This window comes from Callithrix jacchus, chromosome 1, assembly GCF_049354715.1.
Source record: "Callithrix jacchus isolate 240 chromosome 1, calJac240_pri, whole genome shotgun sequence".
NCBI classification, from domain to species: domain Eukaryota; kingdom Metazoa; phylum Chordata; class Mammalia; order Primates; family Cebidae; genus Callithrix; species Callithrix jacchus.
The window spans coordinates 152,949,047-152,970,031 of NC_133502.1; the positions used below are offsets into that span (position 1 = coordinate 152,949,047).

The following is a 20,985-nucleotide window of genomic DNA, read 5'->3' on the forward strand; positions in this document are numbered from 1 at the left end:
ATAAGTTTTTAAATATGCTATCTCCATACTATCTTCAAATTCTTTCAACTAGACTTCTTATGTAAAGCACATATAGTCAACCTTAGAATCTTTAGTATCTGTTTGAAAACATATATCCTGCCAATTTTAGCAGCTAAGAGGAAGGGATACTCTTGTATGAACCTGATTCAAAAGAGACATTTTTTGATGCTGTCAGTAATATCCCCCATTTGCTTTAACTCCAGAGGCTGTAAAGGGGAAATTTTCCTTTGGGTCTTAGCTGCTTTTCAAGTCATTAACAGTTCTGGGTTTTTTTTTTTGACAGGTGTGTAAGCAGAGAACAATTAATTTTTAATTGTAGCATTTTATGTGACACTGATTAGAAAGTTCAAATATCTAAATTTATAAAATAAACAAAATGATAAAAAGAGAATAATTTTTTTCATATCATCACCAAGAGGTTATTCTTCATTAAAGCAGTCTTTGCAGGGTTCCCTGAAAGAGATCTTTCCAATATTAAAATACATATGTACATATTTAAATTGACAGACAACTTGTCAAGTTGAATGTATGATGCAAGACAGACTCTAAACGAGGCAAGATGAGTAAGTGGATTAAAAAACTGTGTCATTGTAAACTTAAACCTTCTTTAGGAAAAAGGTTTTATTTAAAAGGAAAAACTTTTTAATAGGTTGCTTACAACTCCAATGAGGGAGCAATGCAAATTAAAATGTAATGGTCCCTTGGAAACTTAGTTTCCTATACTAAATTCTTGTCTGGATTTCAGTTACTATTCCTGTGGGATAGGAAGGAAAGAAAAGTATCAGAAGATTTACCAAATTTAAACTTGAAGTAATAAGGAGAAAGTCATTAACAAACTTCTTTCACATGATATGTTTTCAGTTAAAGTTTGAGTGTTTTTAGTTACTTCTGAGAGAACTATATTCCCCAGGGCATGTCAGATTGTATAAACCTTAGCAAAAGGACCTTCATTACTCCTACAGCATTTATTCTGAAGGAATTAATTTCACATTCAGTACCCAATGCATCATGAAGATACTTTTGATAATGTTATTTATCTGTATCTACATAACAAAAGCCTATATATCGTGTAGCATTGGTCTTCTTAAATCCACTAAGTTACATTAGTATGCACATTTCTCAGGATCTATTTTAATATGCAACTTTAATAAAAACTAAAAGATTGACATTCAATCCAAACTGAATTAAACCTGGATGAAAGAAATATTTCTTTCTCTATGTTACACATCTGTGCTCTTACACAGATGAGAGATTAAAAGAACAATTACTAAATTATGCAATATTACTGATTAGAGGCTATCTAAACTAATAGTAGCTAAATTATAATAATGATTCAGTTGATCAAGGTTGCAGTAAGCCACGATCATGCCACTGCACTTGAGCTGGGGTGACAGGGTGAAACTCTGTTTCAAAATAATAAATAAAATAAAAGTGAGAGGAGGCAGGACAAGATGGCCATCTAGAAGCCTCCACCAAGTGTCTTCCCTGCAGGAAAACTAAATTGCACAACTATCCACACAATAAAAAGCACATTATAAGAACAACAGCTGAACAATCATAGCACTTGGTTGTAACTTCATATCACTGAAAGAGGCAAGGAAGAGGGTAGAAAAGACAGCCCTAAATCTCTGATGCCATGCCTCCTTCATGTTCCCACGATCATTAGATCGCTAGAAGCTAATATGAACAATATACCAATAAATTGAAAAACCTAGAAGAAATTGATACATTCCTAGACATATACAACCTACCAAGATTAAACCACAAAGAAATCTAAAACTTGAACAGATCTATAACAAGTAATGAGACTGAAGACAAAATAGTAATAATTTGTTCTTTCCTAGCAACAAAAATCCTAGGACCCATTGTCTTCACTGCTGAACTTTACCAAACATTTAAAGAAGAACTAAAGTCAATCCTACTTAAACTATTTATAAAAATCTTCCAAACTGATTCTATAAGCCCAGTGTTACCATGATACCAGAACCAGACAAAGATATAACCAGGACAATATCCCTGATGAATATTTATTGATGTAAAAATCCTCAACAAAATTCTAGCAAACCAAATTCAACAACACATTAAAAACTTCGTTATGGCTGAGTGAGATTTGTCCTAGGATGCAAGGATAGTTCAACATACACAAATCGATCAATGTGATACATCGTATCAACAGAATGAAGGGCAAAAACCATAGGATAACTTCAACTGATGCTAAAAAGCATTTTATTAAATTCAATACCTCTTCCTGATACAAACTCTCAAAAACTGGGTATGGAAGGAACATACCACAACATAACAAAAGCCACATATGACAGACCCACAGATGGTATCTTACCGAATGGAAAAAACTGAAAGCCTTTCCTATAAGATCTGGAACATGACAACAATACCCACTCTCACCACTGTTATTTAACATAGTCCTGGAAATCCTAGCTAGAGCAATTAGACAACAGGAAGAAATAAAGGGCATTCAAATTGGAACTTAAAAGTCAAAGTATCCTTGGAGATGATATGATCTTATATTTGGAAAAACCTAAAGATTGCAGCAAAAAACTATTAGAACTGATAAGCAAATTTAGTAAGTTGCAGGATACACAATCAACATACAAAAATTAGTAGCATTCTATATACCAGCAGTGAACAATCTGAAAAAGAAATCAAGAAAGTAATCTCATTTACAACAGCTACATATAAAATAAATCTCATTTACAACAGCTACATATAAAATAAAATACCTAGGAATTAACCAAAGAAGTGAAAGATATCTACAATGAAAACAATAAAATACTGATAAAAGAAGTTAAAGAGGACACACACAAAAAAAAATGGAAAGATATTTTATGTTCATTGATTGAAAGATTCAATATTGTTAAAATGTTCATACTACCCAAAGCTATCTACAAATTCAATGCAATCCTTATCAAAATACTAATGACATTCTTCAAAGAAATAGAAAAAGATAATCCTAAAATTTATATGGAATCACAGAATACCCAGAATAGCCAAAGCTATTCTGAGAAAAAAGGACAAAACTGGAGGAACCTGACTTCAAATTATAATACAGAGCTATGGTAACCAAAATGCATAGTGTTGCATAAAAACAGACACATAGACCAATGGAACATACTAGAGAACCCAGAAACAAATTCATGCATCTGAAGTAAACTAATTTCCAACAAAGATGCCAAGAACAACAACGGAGAAAGGACAGTTTTTTCAATAAACAGTGCGAGGGAAACTGGATGGCTGTATGCAGAAGAATGCACCTAGAACCCAACTTTCATCATATACAAAACTCAAATCATATGGATTAAAGACTTAAACCTAAGACATCAGGCTATGAAACTACTACAATAAAACATTGGGAAAATTCTCCAGGACATAAAATTTGGCAAAGATTTCTTGCTAATAGGATAAAAATGTGAAAATAAAAATTTAAATTCAAAGTGAATAAAATTCATCTGAAGAAGATAATTAAATATATGATACGTAGTATCTATAAAGTTTTATATTAAAACAACTAGGGAATATATATTTATAAAGCTGACTCTTGGTGGAGACCGACTCAAGATGACACGGTGAGAACAACCCAGGATTGAAGCTCTCAGTGAACGCGCAGAGGGTGAGTCAGGGCCGCATTTCCAGATGAATCTTTTTTGCCCACAGAACGGGGAAATTCCCAGGTATAAAAGAGACGTGGGACGCCAGTGAAGCGGTTTTGGCTGGTGCAGCCGGCAGCCAGTGTAGCTGGCGGCCGGCGCTGGAGCACAGCGGCGCTACACAGCGCTCTGCACAAAGCGCACTGCTCTGGGTGCCCTGTTGAACTGGCAATCTGAGACTTGAGAGGGCAGATTGGCATATCTATCTGATTGAACGGGACTTGGACAGCGAGCCAGGCCAGGAGATTCCAGGGAAATGGCGTTTGGGCCAGGGCAGTGGGACAAACAAAATGGTGATTCCAAACGCTCCGAGTGGAGAGTTTCACTGTGGGCACAGATGAACCCAGGATGGTGCAGCTCGGTGGGGAGGGGCGTTTGCCATTACCGAGGCAACCCGCCCCTACTGAGGTACACTCCCATTGCTGATGCAGCCTGCCGTTGCTGAGGCAACCCGCCACAACAGAGAGACTCCACCGCAGGGCATAGCCTGTGGCAGCAGGGTGGAGACCGCAGCAGCAGGGCAGAGCCTGCAACAACAGGGCAGATCTCACACCAGCAGGGCGGAGCCTCAGCAGGCAAATAGTGACTAGACTGCCTCCTAGCTGGGCAGGACAGCACAACGGACACATAAAGAAAACCCCAACCCCCCGAGACAGAGCATCTGAGAAAAAAAGGGGTTTTTCTTTAATGAGTTCTGCTGCAGCAGAATTAAATGTAGCAGCCTAACAGCCCTGAATGAACAACAGAGCTCACAAATCAGCACTTGAGCTCCTATAAAGTACAGACTGTCTCCTCAAGCAGCTCCCTGACCCCTCTATATCCAGAAGACTGACATTTGGCAGGCATCATTCTGGGAAAAGATAGCAGAAAAAGAAACTGATAGCATCCCTCACTGTTCCACAGACGCTATAGGTGCACCCCAGACAAGCAGGGCCTGGAGTGGACCTCAGCAGTTGTACAGTGGAGGGGCTAGACTGGTAGAAGGAAAACCAAGTAACAGAAATACTTCATCATCAACAATCTGGGCGTCCACACAGAGACCCAATCGAAAAGTCAGAAACTACTCAGACGACAGGTGGATAAATCCACAAAGATGGGAAGAAACCAGCGCAAAAAGGAGGAAAACACCCGAAACCAGAACACCATGACTCCTACAAAGGACCAAAACTCCTCACCAGCCAGGGAACAAAGCTGGACAGAGAATGACTATGACAAAATGATGGAATTAGACTTCAGAAGGTGGATAATGAGAAACTTTTGTGAGCTAAAAGAACATGTTTTAAATCAATGCAGAGAAACTAAGAACCTTGAAAAAAGATTTGAAAAAAGATTCAAGGAAATGATAACAAGAATGGATAACGTAGAGAGGAATATGAATGAATTGAAGGAGCTGAAAAACACAATACGAAAACTTCGCAAAGCATGCACAAGTTTCAACAGCCGAATTGACCAAGCAGAAGAAAGAGTATCAGAAGTAGAAGATCAACTCAATGGAATAAAACGAGAAACCAAGATTAGAGAAAAAAGTGCAAAAAGGAATGAACAAAGTCTCCAAGAAATGTGGGACTATGTGAAGAGACCTAACCTATGTTTGATAGGTGTACCAGAATGTGATGAAGAGAATGAATCCAAGCTGGAAAATACTCTTCAGGATATTATCCAGGAAAATTTCCCCCACCTAGCAAGGCAGGCCAACACGCAATTGCAGGAAATACAGAGAACACCACAAAGATATTCCGCAAGAAGAGCAACCCCAAGGCACATAATCATCAGATTCACCAGGGTTGAAATAAAGGAGAAAATACTAAGGGCAGCCAGAGAGAAAGGTCGGGTCACCCACAAAGGGAAGCCCATCAGACTCACAGCAGATCTCTCGGCAGAAACACTACAAGCCAGAAGAGAGTGGGGGCCAATATTCAACATCCTTAAAGAAAAGAACTTTCAACCCAGAATTTCATATCCAGCCAAACTGAGCTTCATAAGTGAAGGAAAAATAAAATGCTTTGTGAACAAGCAAGTACTCAGAGATTTTGTCACCACCAGGCCTGCTTTACAAGAGCTCCTGAAAGAGGCACTACACATAGAAAGGAACAACCAGTACCAGCCATTCCAAAATCACACTAAATGCTAAAGAGCATCAACATAATGAAGAATCTACATCAACTAATGGGCAAAACAGCCAGCTAGCCTCAAAATGGCAGTATCAAATTCACACATAACAATACTAACCCTAAATGTAAATGGACTAAATGCACCAATCAAAAGACACAGACTGGCAAATTGGATAAAAAAACCAAAATCCATCAGTGTGCTGTATCCAGGAAACCCATCTCACATGCAAGGATACACAAAAACTCAAAATAAAGGGATGGTGGAAGATCTACCAAGCAAATGGAGAGCAAAGAAAAGCAGGAGTTGCAATTCTCATCTCTGATAAAATAGACTTTAAAACAACAAAGATCAAAAGAGACAAGGCCCTTACATAATGGTAAAAGGATCGATACAACAAGAAGAGCTAACGATCCTAAATATATATGGACCCAATACAGGAGCACCCAGATACATGAGGCAAGTTCTTAATGATTTACAAAGAGACTTAGACTCCCAAACAATAATTGTGGGAGACTTTAACACTCCACTGTCAATATTAGACAGATCAACCACACAGAAAATCAACAAGGATATCCAGGGCTTGAACTCAAACTTGGAACAAGCAAACCTGAAAGACATCTACAGAACTCTCCACCCCAAATCCACAGAATATACATTCTTCTCAGCACCACATCATACCTACTCTAAAATTGACCACATAATTGGAAGTAAAGCACTCCTCAGCAAATGCAAAACAACTGAAATCATAACAAACAGTCTCTCAGACCATAGTGCAATCAAGTTAGAACTCAGAATTCAGAAACCAACCCAGAACCGCACAGCTTCATGGAAACTGAACAACTGGCTCTTGAATGTTGACTGGATAAACAATGAAATGAAGGCAGAAATAAAGAAGTTCTTCGAAACCAATGAGAACGAAGACACACATGCCAGAATCTCTGGGACACATTTAAAGCAGTCTCTAGAGGAAAGTATATAGCAATAAGTGCCCATATGAGGAGAATGGAGAGATCCAAAATTGACACCCTATTGTCAAAATTGAAAGAGCTAGAGGAGCAAGATCAAAAAACTGAAAACCCAGCAGAAGACAAGAAATAACTAAGATCAGAGCTGAACTGAAGGAGATTGAGACACAAAAAACCCTTCAAAAACTCAATAAATCCAAGAGCTGGTGTTTTGAAAAGATCAACAAAATAGACAGACCACTAGCCAGATTGATGAAAAAGAAAAGAGAGGACAACTAAATAGATGCAATAAAAAATAATACAGGGGAAATCACCACAGATTCCACAGAAATTCAAACCATCATCAGAGAATATTACAAACAACTCTATGCACATAAACTAGTAAACCTGGAAGAAATGGATAAATTCCTGGACTCCTGTGTCCTCCCAAGCCTAAACCAGGAGGAAGCTGAAACTATGAATAGACCAATAACAAGGTCAGAAGTCGAGGCAGCAATTAAGAGCCTACCACACAAAAAAAGCCCAGGTCCAGATGGGTTCACAGCAGAATTCTACCAGACACACAAAGAGGAGCTGGTACCATTCCTTCTGAAACTATTCCAAATAATCCAAAAAGAGGGAATTCTTCTCAAATCATTTTATGAGACCAACATCATCCTGATACCAAAACCTGGCAGAGACCCAACAAGAAAAGAAAACTTCAGGCCAATATCCATGATGAACATACATGCGAAAATCTTCAATAAAATATTGGCAAGCCGATTGCAACAGCAAATCAAAAAACTTATCCATCATGATCAAGTAGGATTCATCCCAGGGATGCAAGGCTGGTTCAACATACACAAGTCTATAAACGTAATTCACCACATAAACAGAACCAAAAACAAAAACCACATGATTATCTCAATTGACACAGAGAAGGCATTCGACAAAGTTCAACAGCCCTTTATGCTAAAAACCCTCAATAAACTCGGTATCAATGGAACGTATCTCAAAGTACAAAGTAATAAAAGCTATTTACGACAAACCAATAGCCAATATCATACTGAATGGGCAAAAACTGGAAGCATTCCCTTTGAAATCTGGCACTAGACAAGGATGCCCTCTTTCACCACTCCTATTCAATATAGTACTGGAAGTTCTAGCCACAGCAATCAGGCAAGAAAAAGAAATAAAGGGTATTCAAATAGGAAAGGTGGAAGCCAAATTGTCTCTATTTGCAGATGACATGATAGTATACCTATAAGACCCCATTGCCTCAGCCCAAAAACTCCTGAAACTGATAAGCAACTTCAGCAAAGTCTCAGGATATAAAATCAATGTGCAAAAATCACAAGCCTTCCTCTACACCAATAACAGACTTAAAGAAAGCCAAATCAAGAACGAACTGCCATTCACAATTGCTACAAAAAAAATAAAATACCTAGGAATACAACTCACAAGGAACGTAAGGGACCTCTTCAAGGAAAACTACAAACCACTGCTCAACGAAATAAGAGAGGACACAAACAGATGGAGAAACATTCCATGTTCATGGTTAGGAAGAATTAATATTGTGAAAATGGCTACACTGCCCAAAGTAATTTACAGAATCAACGCTATCCCCATCAAGCTACCATTGACTTTCTTCACAGAACTGAAAAAATCCACCATGAACTTCATATGGAACCAAAAGAGAGCCCACATAGCCAAGTCAATTCTAAGCAAAAAGAACACAGCGGTGGGCATCACACTACTGGATTTCAAACAAGGCTACAGTAATCAAAACAGCATGGTACTGGTACCAAAACAGAGACACAGACCAATGGAACAAAACAGAGGCATCGGAGGCAACACAACATATCTACAACCATACAATCTTTGATAAACCTGACAAAAACAAGCAATGGGGAAAGGATTCCCTGTTTAACAAATGGTGTTGGGAAAACTGGCTAGCCACGTGCAGAAAGCAGAAACTGGACCCCTTCCTGACACCTTACACTAAAATTAACTCCAGATGGATTAAAGACTTAAACATAAGACCTGGCACCATAAAAACCCTAGAAGGAAATCTAGGCAAAACCATCCAGGGCATAGAAGTAGGCAAGGACTTCATGAACAAAACACCAAAAGCATTGGCAACAAAAGCCAAAATAGACAAATGGGACCTAATCAAACTCCACAGCTTCTGCATGGCAAAAGAAACAGTCACTAGAGTGAATCGGCAACCAACAGAATGGGAAAAAATTTTTGCAGTTTATCCATCTGACAAAGGGCTGATATCCAGAATTTACAAAGAACTCAAACAGATTTACAGGAAAAAAACAAACAAACCCATTCAAAAATGGGCAAAGGATATGAACAGACACTTTGTAAAGCAGACATATATGAGGCCAACAATCATATGAAAAAATGCTCATCATCACTGGTCATTAGAGAGATGCAAATCAAAACCACATTGAGATGCCATCTCACGCCAGTTAGAATGGCGATCATTAAAAAATCTGGAGACAACAGATGCTGGAGAGGATGTGGAGAAAAAGGAACACTTTTATACTGTTGGTGGGAGTGTAAATTAGTTCAACCATTGTGGAAGACAGTGTGGCGATCCTTCAAGGCCTTAGAAATAGAAATTCCATTTGACCCAGCAATCCCATTACTGGGTATATATCCAAAGGACTATCAATCGTTCTACTATAAGGACGCATGCACACGAATGTTCATTGCAGCACTCTTTACAATGGCAAAGACCTGGACCCAACCCAAATGCCCAATGATGATAGACTGGATTGAGAAAATGTGGCACATATACACCATGGAATATTATGCAGCAATCAGAAATGATGAGTTCGTGTCGTTTGTAGGGACATGGACGAATCTGGAGAACATCATTCTCAGCAAACTGACACAAGAACAGAAAATGAAATACCGCATATTCTCACTCATAGGTGGGTGATGAAAAATGAGAACACATGGACACAGAGAGGGGAGTACTAAACACTGGGGTCTATTGGGGGAAAAAGGGGAGGGCCAGTGGTGGGGGGAGCTGGGGAGGGATAGCCTGGGGAGAAATGCCAAATGTGGGTGAAGGGGAGAAAGGCAGCAAAACACACTGCCATGTGTGTACCTATGCAACTGTCTTGTATATTCTGCACATGTACCCCAAAACCTAAAATGCAATAAAAAGTTTATTTAAAAAAAAACTGACTCTTTGAGTCAGAAAGCGAGATATTGGACAACTAATAACACTCGACCACATTTTCTCATCACAATGAAATACAATTAGAAATCAACAAGCAAAACAAAACTCAAAATATATTTTATATTTGGAAATTGTGAAACATTTCTAAGTAAATCACTGATTAGTAAAAACTAATAATGGAAATTATAAAACGTTTAGAACTACAAAACTTTTAGAATTAGGAAACCATAAAACATTTAGAATTAAGGACAATAAAATTACCATCAAAATTAGTGGATACAGTTTAACTGTTTAGAAGAAAATGTATAGGCTTAAATATGAAAAATAATGAAAATTCATGCACTCGGCATCCAATTCAAGCTCTAGAGAAAAAAAAACAAGAATGGAAAAAACTCAAAGACAAGGAATTTTCAAGCAGCTGTTTAAAAAACCGCCAGGTCAAAAGGGTTTACCTAGAAAATTCAAATAAGTTTTCAAGAGCATAAAAAATCTAATTTGTTGCAGAAAATAGAAAAAGAAGATCTTATAGAACCAATCTTTTGAAGCAGGCAAAAAGTGAGACAAAAACTAGACAATTTTAAAAGGGAAAAAATTAAATACTCGGGAGGCTGAGGCAGGAGAATCACTTGAACCCGGAGGCAGAGGTTGCAATGAGCAGAGATCATGCTACTGCACTCCAGCCTGGGCAACAGAGAGAGACTTGGTCTCAAAAAAAAAAAAGCAGGAGGTTAGGGAGGGAATAAGCCACTCTACTACATAAATAGAAAAATCTTAAATAAAATATTAACAAACATAATCCAGCAATGTAGAAAATAATACCTAATGTCCAAGTAAAATGTATATCAGGGATACAAGAAAATGTTAACATTAGAATAAATGTTAATTTAACTTATGACAGTATCAATTTAAGGAGAAAACAGCATGTCTATTTTACCAAATGCAGAAAATTTAATAAAATTCAACATGCGTTTATAATTTTAAAAAAAAATTACAGCAAACTAGAACAAATGAAAATCTTTTTAGCCTGATGAAGGGTAGCTATCAAAAATCCCCAGCAAATATCATAGTTAATGATGAAATATTAAACATACTATGTTTAATGTTTAAAAATGAAATTTAAAATGCCTGTTTTGTTCCTCTTTCAACAATGGTCTAGAGTTCAGTATTAAAAAGAATAAGAAATAATATATACGAGGATTACAAAGAAGAAATAAAATTATCATTATCCCAAACAATATACTTAGCTACATAAAAAATGAAGAAAAGCTGTGAACAAATTACCTACATTAACAGTGGTTGCTGAATCAAAAATCAATAGCATAAAGTCACTAGTTTACCTTATATCCATTACAACTGGTTAGAAAAATGTATTTTTTAAAAATTCCATTCACAAAAGCAACATATGTCTAGTGCCTATGAATAAATCTAATAAAAAGAGCACAAATGCTTTATGAGAAAAATTATAAATCTTTATTAAATAATAGAAAAAAATCTAAGTAAATGAGGAGCAATGTTTTGTACATGGTTAGAAAATCAAAAATAAATATATTAATTAAACTCAATGTTCTCTCTAAATTAAATGTCTTTCCTACCAAAGTCTAACAGGATAAGATTCCACCCCCCACCCCCACCTTTGGATATTGTCAAACTTATCCTAAAATTCACATGAAAGAGTGAAAAACCTAGAGTCACTAAGAAAATATTGCAGGATAAGAATAAAGAGATGGTAATCATTATACAAGGTCAAGCCTGATTATAACATTGTAGTTATTTAAATATTGTATTCATGAAGGTGAAGGACAAACAAATCCATGGACTAGAAAGAAAGACTAACAAAAGCACAGGCATCTATAAGAGTCTGATAACAGATTTGCAGAGAGTTTGATAACTGATATGGCATTATTCATCTGTGTAAAACAAATAGACTATTTGGCAAATTGTGCTTTGTCATTGATTATTCATATTGCCAAAAAAGATCACATATATTTGTACCTCTTATGCTACATATAAAACTGAGAAAGATTAAATAGCCAAATCCAAAAAGCAAAACTCTAAAACTTTTATAGAAAACTATGGAAGAAGTCCAGGCACAGTGGCTAACCCCTGTAATCCCAGCACTTTGGGAGGCTGAGGCAGGTGGATCACCTTACAACAGGAGTTTACCAGCCTGGCCAACATGGTGAAACTCGTCTCTACTAAAAATACAAACATTAACCAGGCATGGTGGTGTGTGCCTGTAATCCCAGCTACTCAGGAGGCGGAGGCATGAGAATGGCTTGAACCTGGGAGGCAGAGGTTGCAGTGAACTGAGATCACACTACTGCACTCCAGCCTGGGCAACAAGAGTGAGACCCTGTCTAAAACAAGGTAAAAAAAAAAAAAAACCTATGCAAGAATACCTCCACGACATACAAGCAGGAAATTACTTGGTAAGCAAAAGAACAATAAGAGTAAAGAATGGCAAATTTAGCCTCCTTAAAATTCAAACTTCTGTATGATAAAAGACAGCATTATGAAAGTTTAAATATTAGAATATTTAATGGCTATGCTAAAAGCCCAGACTCTACCACTATGCAATATCTCCATGTAACAAAATGACACTTAAAACCCCTAAATCTATAAAAAGAAAAAGGTAAATATGTGTGTGTATGTGTGTGTGTGTATATATATATATATATATATATATATATATATATATAAATGGGATATAATATCTCCCATTTACACAGATTTTATTAAAGAAGGATTCCAGTCTAGAACATGATTTTAAAAGTAAAGTAATTCAACAAAAATTTGGCAATTTCTACAATGAAAATAAAACTCATTTATCAGTAAGAATATAAAAAGATGATCACAAGTGATCAGAAAAATGAATTCTTGGATGAGACATTACACACCTCCAAAATAGTCAAATACTACATTATAGCATCATAAGTATTGACAAGAATATGGAGAAATGAAATCCAATTCATTACCAGGGAACATATGAATTAATATTTTGAAGAGCAAATAAGATCAAGTAAAGCTAATCCCACAATTCCACTTAAAAGTATGGAGCAAAAGAAATGAGGAAGAAAAAAATAGTCTATGCCACCATCTAGAGGCCTTAGACTGTAATAGAAGTTGTGATTCCTTCAGCAGTGTTTAGAGTCCTGAAAGTACCTACGGAAAGATGGACCAAAACCTTACAAACATATACAGCATACATGCTGTTACTGCCCTCACTAACTGTTGGGCCCACATGGGCTCCACCTATGCTGCTTCCTTCTTCAGATTTGTATGAACCTAACCTCATGACACAACCAAGTAGAAATATCTCAGGTGGAGTGTTTTCTGTATCCATCTCATATAATTTTTTTCACCACCCTTCAAACAATACCTATTGTTTCATGAGTCTTAAAAAGATGCTATTCCAAGTTGACCAGACCAGATTCATAATCTAAAAGTTGGTCAATACTAAGTATTGGCAAGCATATGATGCAAAGGAAACCCTCATAGATTTCTATTTAGGGTACAAATTTGGAAACGTAGCAAAGATGAATATATACCCCAAAATTAAACAAAGGAAACAAATGAACAAGAAAGCTTTTAAAATAAACAAAAGTTAAAATTTACCAAAAAAGATGAATGTGTGTACAAACTCACCCAGAAAACCCTCTTCCTAGTATATTCTCTGGAGCAGCAGCTCTTGATCCCAAAGGACGCCTATGCATAGAATTCAAGGGGCCTAGTAGCTTGGATGGGAAAAATAAGTACATCCTTATTTTCATTAACCTCAATTGAACCTTAATAGTTCCTGCTGCCAGACAGCTTTACTTATGAGTTCACTAAATTGGCAAGGAACAAACAGTCCTCATCTTATTCAAATTTAACAAAAACAGAATATAAAAATATTGAGAAACCTGCCTGATCCATTTATTTTTATTTCATGTTCAGACAAGAACATTACAAACAAATAAAGCTTTTTGTCTTATTTCACTTACAACATAGATGTTGAAATAATCAATAAAATATAAAATGGTATCTTCCAATAATAGCATTTGGCTGACTCTCCTACAGATAACAACTGTACACTCTAGGAAAAGTACGTTTTAAATTTCTTGTTGGAGGTGATGATTTCAGTTGCTGCTCACCTCTGAGAAGTGTTCTTTTCACAAAGAACAATAAGAATAATAGTAAAGAGTGCAATAGAAGACTTTTGGAGGTAATGGATTGTTTATGGCATAGATTGTGGTAATGGTTTCCTGGGTATATGCTTGTCTTCAAACTCATTAAATTGCATACATGAAATATGTACAGCTTTTTGTTATGTCAACTGTATCTCAATAAGATGTTTTTTAAGTCCTTGCACTCATAGAGCTTTCACTGAAATAACTGAATATATACATTTTTTTTTCTCTGAGACAAAGTCTTGCACTGTTTCCCAGGCTGGAGTGCAATGTTACGATCTCAGCTCACTGCCAAGATCTGCAACCTCTGCCTCCAGGGTTCAAACAGTTTTCCTCTCTACAGCCTCAGCCCCAGTAGCTGGGATTACAGGCTCGCGCCAAAACTCCTGGCTAATTTTTTGTATCTTTAGTAGAGACGGGGTTTCACCATGTTGGCCAGACTGGTCTCGGACTCCTGACCTCGTGATCTGCCCACCTCAGCCTCCCAAAGTGCTGGGATTACAGGCGTGAGCCACCGCACCCGGCCTATATATTCTTGAGGGGTGACAGTTACATAAAGGTACATTCATTTCTTCACTAGACTGACAGTATCCCTAAAACAAGAATAGTATCTTGTTAATTTTGTATCCCCAATGAATACCTAGACTTTTATAGGTAATAGGTAATAATATAGGTAAAAACTTTTTTTACTTTACAGGGAAAAGGAAACTTCCTGAAATCAGGATCTTGAAAAGATATTTGCACGCCAATGTCATTTCAGCACTGTTCAAAATAGTGTAAATACGGAAACAACCTAAATGTGCAGCAACAGAGGTCTGGATAAAGGAAACATGTATACATATGTTTATGTATATATATTCCATTTTATATATATAATGGAATATTATTCAGCCTTTAAAAATAAGGAAATCCTCCTGGCCAACATAGCGAAACCCCATCTCTACTAAATATACAAAAATTACCTGGGTGTGATGGTGGGTGCCTGTAATCCCAGCCACTATAGAGACTGAGGCAAGAGAATTACTTGAACTTGGGAGGTGGAGGTTGCCATGAGCCGAGATCACACCATTGCACTCTGGTCTGGGCAACAAGAGCGAGACTCTGTCTCAAAAAAAGAAAAAGGAAATGCTGCCATATGCAATAACATGGATAAACCTTGATAAGACTATGCTAAATAAAATAAGCCAGTCACTGCAAGACAAATACTGTAGGATTACACTTACACGAAGTATCTAAAATAACCAAACTCATAGAAGCAGAAACTAGAATGATTTCCAGGGGCTGGGTGGTGTGATAGAGAGAAATGAAGAGTTGCTATTCCACAGACACAAACATTTCTGTTATAAACGATGAATATCTTCTAGATATCTGTTGTACAACATAGTGCTCCTAGTTAATCATGCTGTATTGCATGCTTAAAAATTTGTTAAGTGAGAACATCTCATATTATCATGTTAAATGCTCTTACCACAACAAACACGCAAATATATACTTCACACATACATACACTTTCCTGAAGTGGCTAAAACCATCCAGAAACTGGATGGGAGCAGTCAATATATGCCAGGAAAAACATGGCAAGTATGATTTCCTTTCAGGGGTTTTAATATAAAAGAAGGACCCAGTCAGCATCATTTTACAGGGTAACTGAAATCCAGGTAGAAAACGTCAGTCTTACTGGCCCGAAGAAACAGGACAGAGTTCATGAAGGTCATGGCAGTTGAAAATTTGGAAGAGAAACCCACAGAAAATAGACAGCCAGACCAATGAGAGCCTCACATTTTTGTGTAAACTCTACCCAAATACTGGCTGATCTCTAAACTATACATAAGTGACGTTAAGGCTAAGAGACCTGAACAGAGATTTCAATTGCTGCCCACCTCAGGGAAGACAAATTGGAAAATAGAATCCTGCGGAATTAGTCTGCTAAAGGAAAATGTCAGTATTGAGTCAAATTCCACTTTCCAAAAAGAACCTGAGAAATATTTTTACTTCAACATGCTTTTCTGAAATATTGCCAGTGCCTACATCAAGAGGTAGAGTCTTTTCATCTTTGCATATACCTACAACACTGAGAGGACATCAAGTTTATTTGGCATCAAAATTTAGCAAAGGGCCTTACATATATGTATTCTCAAAATGTTAAATGAATTGTGAATATTCTTCTAATTTAGGCCCACACAACTGCAGAGGTGCTACCAAAAATGTAAGTGTGGTTGAGTTGAAAACACAAAGACCTGGAAGCATCACAGAAGCATCTGGGGCCAGAAAGTTGACAGAGGATAAGCAGAGTTAGAGAAGCCTGTTGAGATATCACAGCAGGAGTGTGTTGTCCCTTGATGCTCTGAGTTCACAGCTTTGGTTATTATGCCCTATGTCTGCTTTGCAGCAGCAGGGACTTCAGTACATGGACACAAGAAGTTAGCAAAACACTGATGAAAAAGAGGGAGAATGTTTTCCTTGTTCTGAAAGAGACTGAAATCCCAATGAGTAGATCACACTCATTTTCCATTTCATAAAAGGGCATAATGAGAACTTCTGACAATGGAAATGGGCCTTAACTCTTAGGGCAGAGAAAGTGAAAAAAATCTGTAAGCCTATTCCTCCAATATTGTTATTAACCTCAAAAAGTTAATGAAAAGTGAAAGGTTGCTGAGAATCCAGCAGAAAACTATTTCACTTCCACTTGTTATATGTAGGGTTTTTTTCCTGTTTTCCATTTGTAAATGTTATGAATTTGTTAAAAATGTCCTAAAAATTAACATGAAAAAATACATATAATGTATTATTCATAATAAAAAAATCAGGTAATAAATCAAGAAATACAGTATACTCAAGCATGTAAACACAGCATATGCATAGAAATATATTAATATTTACATCTGTAATTATGAGTGATGTTCTTTTCTCTTTTGGATTTTTTGGAATTTCTCAAATTTTCTATTCTGAGTATATATAACTTGTATAATCAGGGAAGTAGCAATTCAAAGAAGAAAGAAAATTACTGTTTAATAAGTTAGGTATTGCCAGGCATAGTGGCTCACACCTGTAATCCCAGCACTTTGAGAGGGGGAAGTGAAAGGAAAATGAGGTCAGGAGTTCAAGACCAGCCTGGCCAACATAGCAGAACCCCCTCTCTACTAAAAATACAAAAAATTAGCTGGGCATGGAGGCGGGTCCCTGTAATATCAGCTACTCAGGAGGCTGAGGCAGGAGAATTGCTTGAACCAAGGAGGTGGATGTTGCAGTGAGCTGAGATCGTGCCAGTGCATTCCAGCCTGAGCAACAGTGTGAGACTTTGTCACACACACACACACACACACACACACACACATACACACACAAAGCAAGGTATAATCAGATCTTTGAGATATTAGCCACAATGTATCTAAAAGTCACTATCTTCCACATTATTTAAAGATTCAACTTTAAATTACTTCTGGGAGTACAATCTCTCAGAAGAAAACAAAGAAGGATTTAATTGGCTACCAGAGCCACTGGCAGGTCCTCTGGAAATACTGGAGCTCAGAGGAAGGAAAGTACTTATGTGACACATTAATTTACTAATGAATATAAACTTACGGCAAGACTTTCTTTTGGGGCTGAAAGCTTTATTGTTTCTCTCTCCCATGCCACCACTAAGAGTTGTGATTGTGAGATACTTGACTATGGGTTTTAGAGTATAGTCTAGAGCTATAGCTCAAAGAGATAGAGCTGAGAAGTAGTCGGATTGAGGAGGAGCAGCTACAGTGACTTCAGTATGTCGACACAAGCAGTTAGCAAAACACTGATGATGAAGAGGGAGAACATTTTCCTTGTTTCAGAAGAAACTGAAATCCCAGCAACTCATGCTATCTATTGTAAGTGGAAAAGATGAAGACCCCATACAGATGCTTGAAAAGGGAACATTAGGGCAAAGCTGGGAAGAAGTATTTCCAGGAAGAAAGAGGTAAATGGGGACAGGGAATTATGAATAATTTATTTGATTTTAAAATGCTGGATAACACAATGGAAAATGTAGGGAATTACTGGGGAAAGAAAAATACCATGGATATGATGAATGTCACTTTAAGTAAGTCACTTCTTATCATGGGAAACGAAATAATAATAGCCTAGGGATTCAGATTAAATTAACATATATTATGCACTTGATTTATGCCAAGAAGTTTCAAGTATGTTATGTTCATCCTCACAACAATTTGTGAATAGGTACTATTGCCCCAACTTATACAGGGCACGTCATGCTTGGAGACACAGAGCGTTTTCCCCATAGTTTGTACAGCTACTATGCCAAAGAGACGGGAATGAAGTATACGTCCTCCAGCTAAGACGCAGTACTTCTCTTTATCCGTAGTCAAAGGGGACAACCAGTACATGGACTGGTGCACAGTAGGCTAACAGAGACTCAAGGGCACTGCACTGTGACATATTCCCTAAAGACAGCCCAGGCATGAAGACAGTGGGATAAATCAATCCCAGCAGTGAGCCTATGGCTCATTGAAACTTCCAGTAACAAATATATATTATTGGTTATCAAACAGAATAAAAACCAAAATAATTCTTTAAACCATGTGAGAGGGACAGAAGGGGGCTTGTTCTAACTAGAATACTGCTGCTCATTATTAGCTCCTTTGGGATTCAGAGGGGCTCATTTATTCGGACAACCACTGGAGCTCTAGTACCAAGGATGTGGGATACTATGAAGAATAAGTTATGATATAAACATCAGAATAATCTAGCTGGAGCAGGAGATAAGATACAATACTTAGTGAATTCAATTTCATTCTGAGGGCACAGTCTGTTTTGAGAGTTGCGTTGGTTAAAATGAGGGAATCTGGGTGAGTACATATGCCTTATAAGCAAAATATTACTCTTTCTTAACATGGGGAGAAGGATGAGCACTTCTCAAAGAGAGTTTGCTTCTCATTTATAGGTGGTATCTGATGCTGAGCATCAATCTAAAGATCAGACCAACCCTTTGGAGAGAGATGTACAAAAAAACAGAGAGCTGGGAAATTGGAACTTAACCCTTTTTTGGCAGAAATGAAACTGAGGTCATAGTAATTGCTGTTATTCCCCTACACCCCCCAACCATGGGTATCTCCTCTGCCTTCTCTTTTTACGATGTGATACAGTTGGGTGCCTTATCGTCCTACCTACACTGCCCATCTTAGCCACATTCTAAGTTGTGAGCTCTAGCATCCTAATCCAAGAATTGGGAATGTGCTAGTGTGTCTTTTCAGAGTGAATATATTTGTGAAGTTGATCTCCTGAAGTCAGAACATTCAATGGCATTAAGTCAGTTTATGTCATAAGTCAATAGAAAACCTTTTTCCAATTTCCTTTCCAATAACTATTCTCACTCATTCGTAAGTATTAGTGAAAACTGGGCCAAAATTCTTCAAACTCTCACCACTGTTCCCTTCAAAGGAAAATTTTAAATATATTTTTATAATCAGAAAATGCACATTCTTTTTAAAAAATTAGAAAGAGGCAAAAGAAAGAACATTCATAATCCTTCCAAGTTCCACATTCCAGGAAAAAAACAAAAAACTAGTTAAGATAACTAGTCACATGGAAAATGTGACTTCTTTCAGTGACATATATACAAAATTGTGATTATTTGTATGGTTATGAGACATTCGAGTTTTTTTGTTTTGTTTTGTTTTTTACCATATTGGCCAGGCTGGTCTTGAACTCCTGACCTCAAAATCTGCCTGCCTCAGCCCCCCAAAGTGCTGGGATTATATATGTGAGCCACTACGCCCAGCTAAGACATTCTTTTTAACACAACATTATATAATGGGGATTTTCCTTTTCATTTACTATTCTCCAAGATTACAATTTTCATGGTTGTTTCATGTATGAGAGTATATATTCTTATGTGTATATTATGACCTACCAACCCCACAAACCAGAATTCCAGCAACTTGTAGGGGAAAAAAAAAAAACAAAGAAAGAAAAAGCACAGCAACTGTTTAAATCATGATTGAACTTGAAACATAATAGGATATACGGATCCAACCAATGGATATTCTATTCCATTTGGTTGGATCATTCTAGTGAAAAATTGTTAATAATAGTGCTAACACTATCTTTCCAAATGTTAAGGAAAAAACACTGCTAGAGTTTCAACATTTTGAATTATGCTGCCCAATGATTTGAGAGTAATAATCATAATCATCTTAATTCTAGATCTTCCTATATCTAGATTGCTCAAAGGTTTGACCAAGCATGAATGTTGTATTTTACCAAATGTACTTTACTATCTTGTTAGAAGACCATGTGTTGGGTTTTTTATTTGTTTTGTATATTGATAGATTGTCAAATATTAATTTGGAATCTCATCAATCTATGAAATTAATTATGCCATTTTAGTATGTGCACTTTGGATATACTTTAGTTATGATTTTACATATATATTCATAAAAAACTGATCTATAGCTTTCTTCTATTTTTGAAAGTTTGGGAAAATGAGGCTATTTTGTTTGATAAAATGTTTCTACAAAATATTCCATAACTTTTTCACATTGAAATATATTATACAGCACAGAAATTGTTTCTTGAAAGTATAAAATAACTGTTGTGAGCATTCTGCATCCCATGCAAAATTCAGTCTTGATTTTGAAAGTCAAGATCTCAAAATCGGATCCCTATTACCCATCATATTATACATGGTATGGTTTCTGTTGAATAAATGAAGAATTCTGTGAGAGAGATAAGCACAGAATTTAATGACAGCATATAAAAAGGGAATCCTCCTCACAATAGAAGGTGAGAAAGTTTTTGTAGAAAAGGTAATAGATAAGAACAGTCCTTTGAGTTTAAGGAGACACCATGTACAAATGCATAATGATGAAAATGCAGGCTGGGCC

At 36.8% G+C, this 20,985-nt stretch overlaps 1 protein-coding gene across 4 annotated transcripts in view; it reads right to left on the reverse strand.

Annotated features, from left to right (window-relative positions):
• Positions 1-20,985, reverse strand: part of LOC100392938 (olfactory receptor 13C7) — an 81,306-nt gene that overhangs the window by 18,243 nt on the left and 42,078 nt on the right. The window lies entirely within an intron of this gene.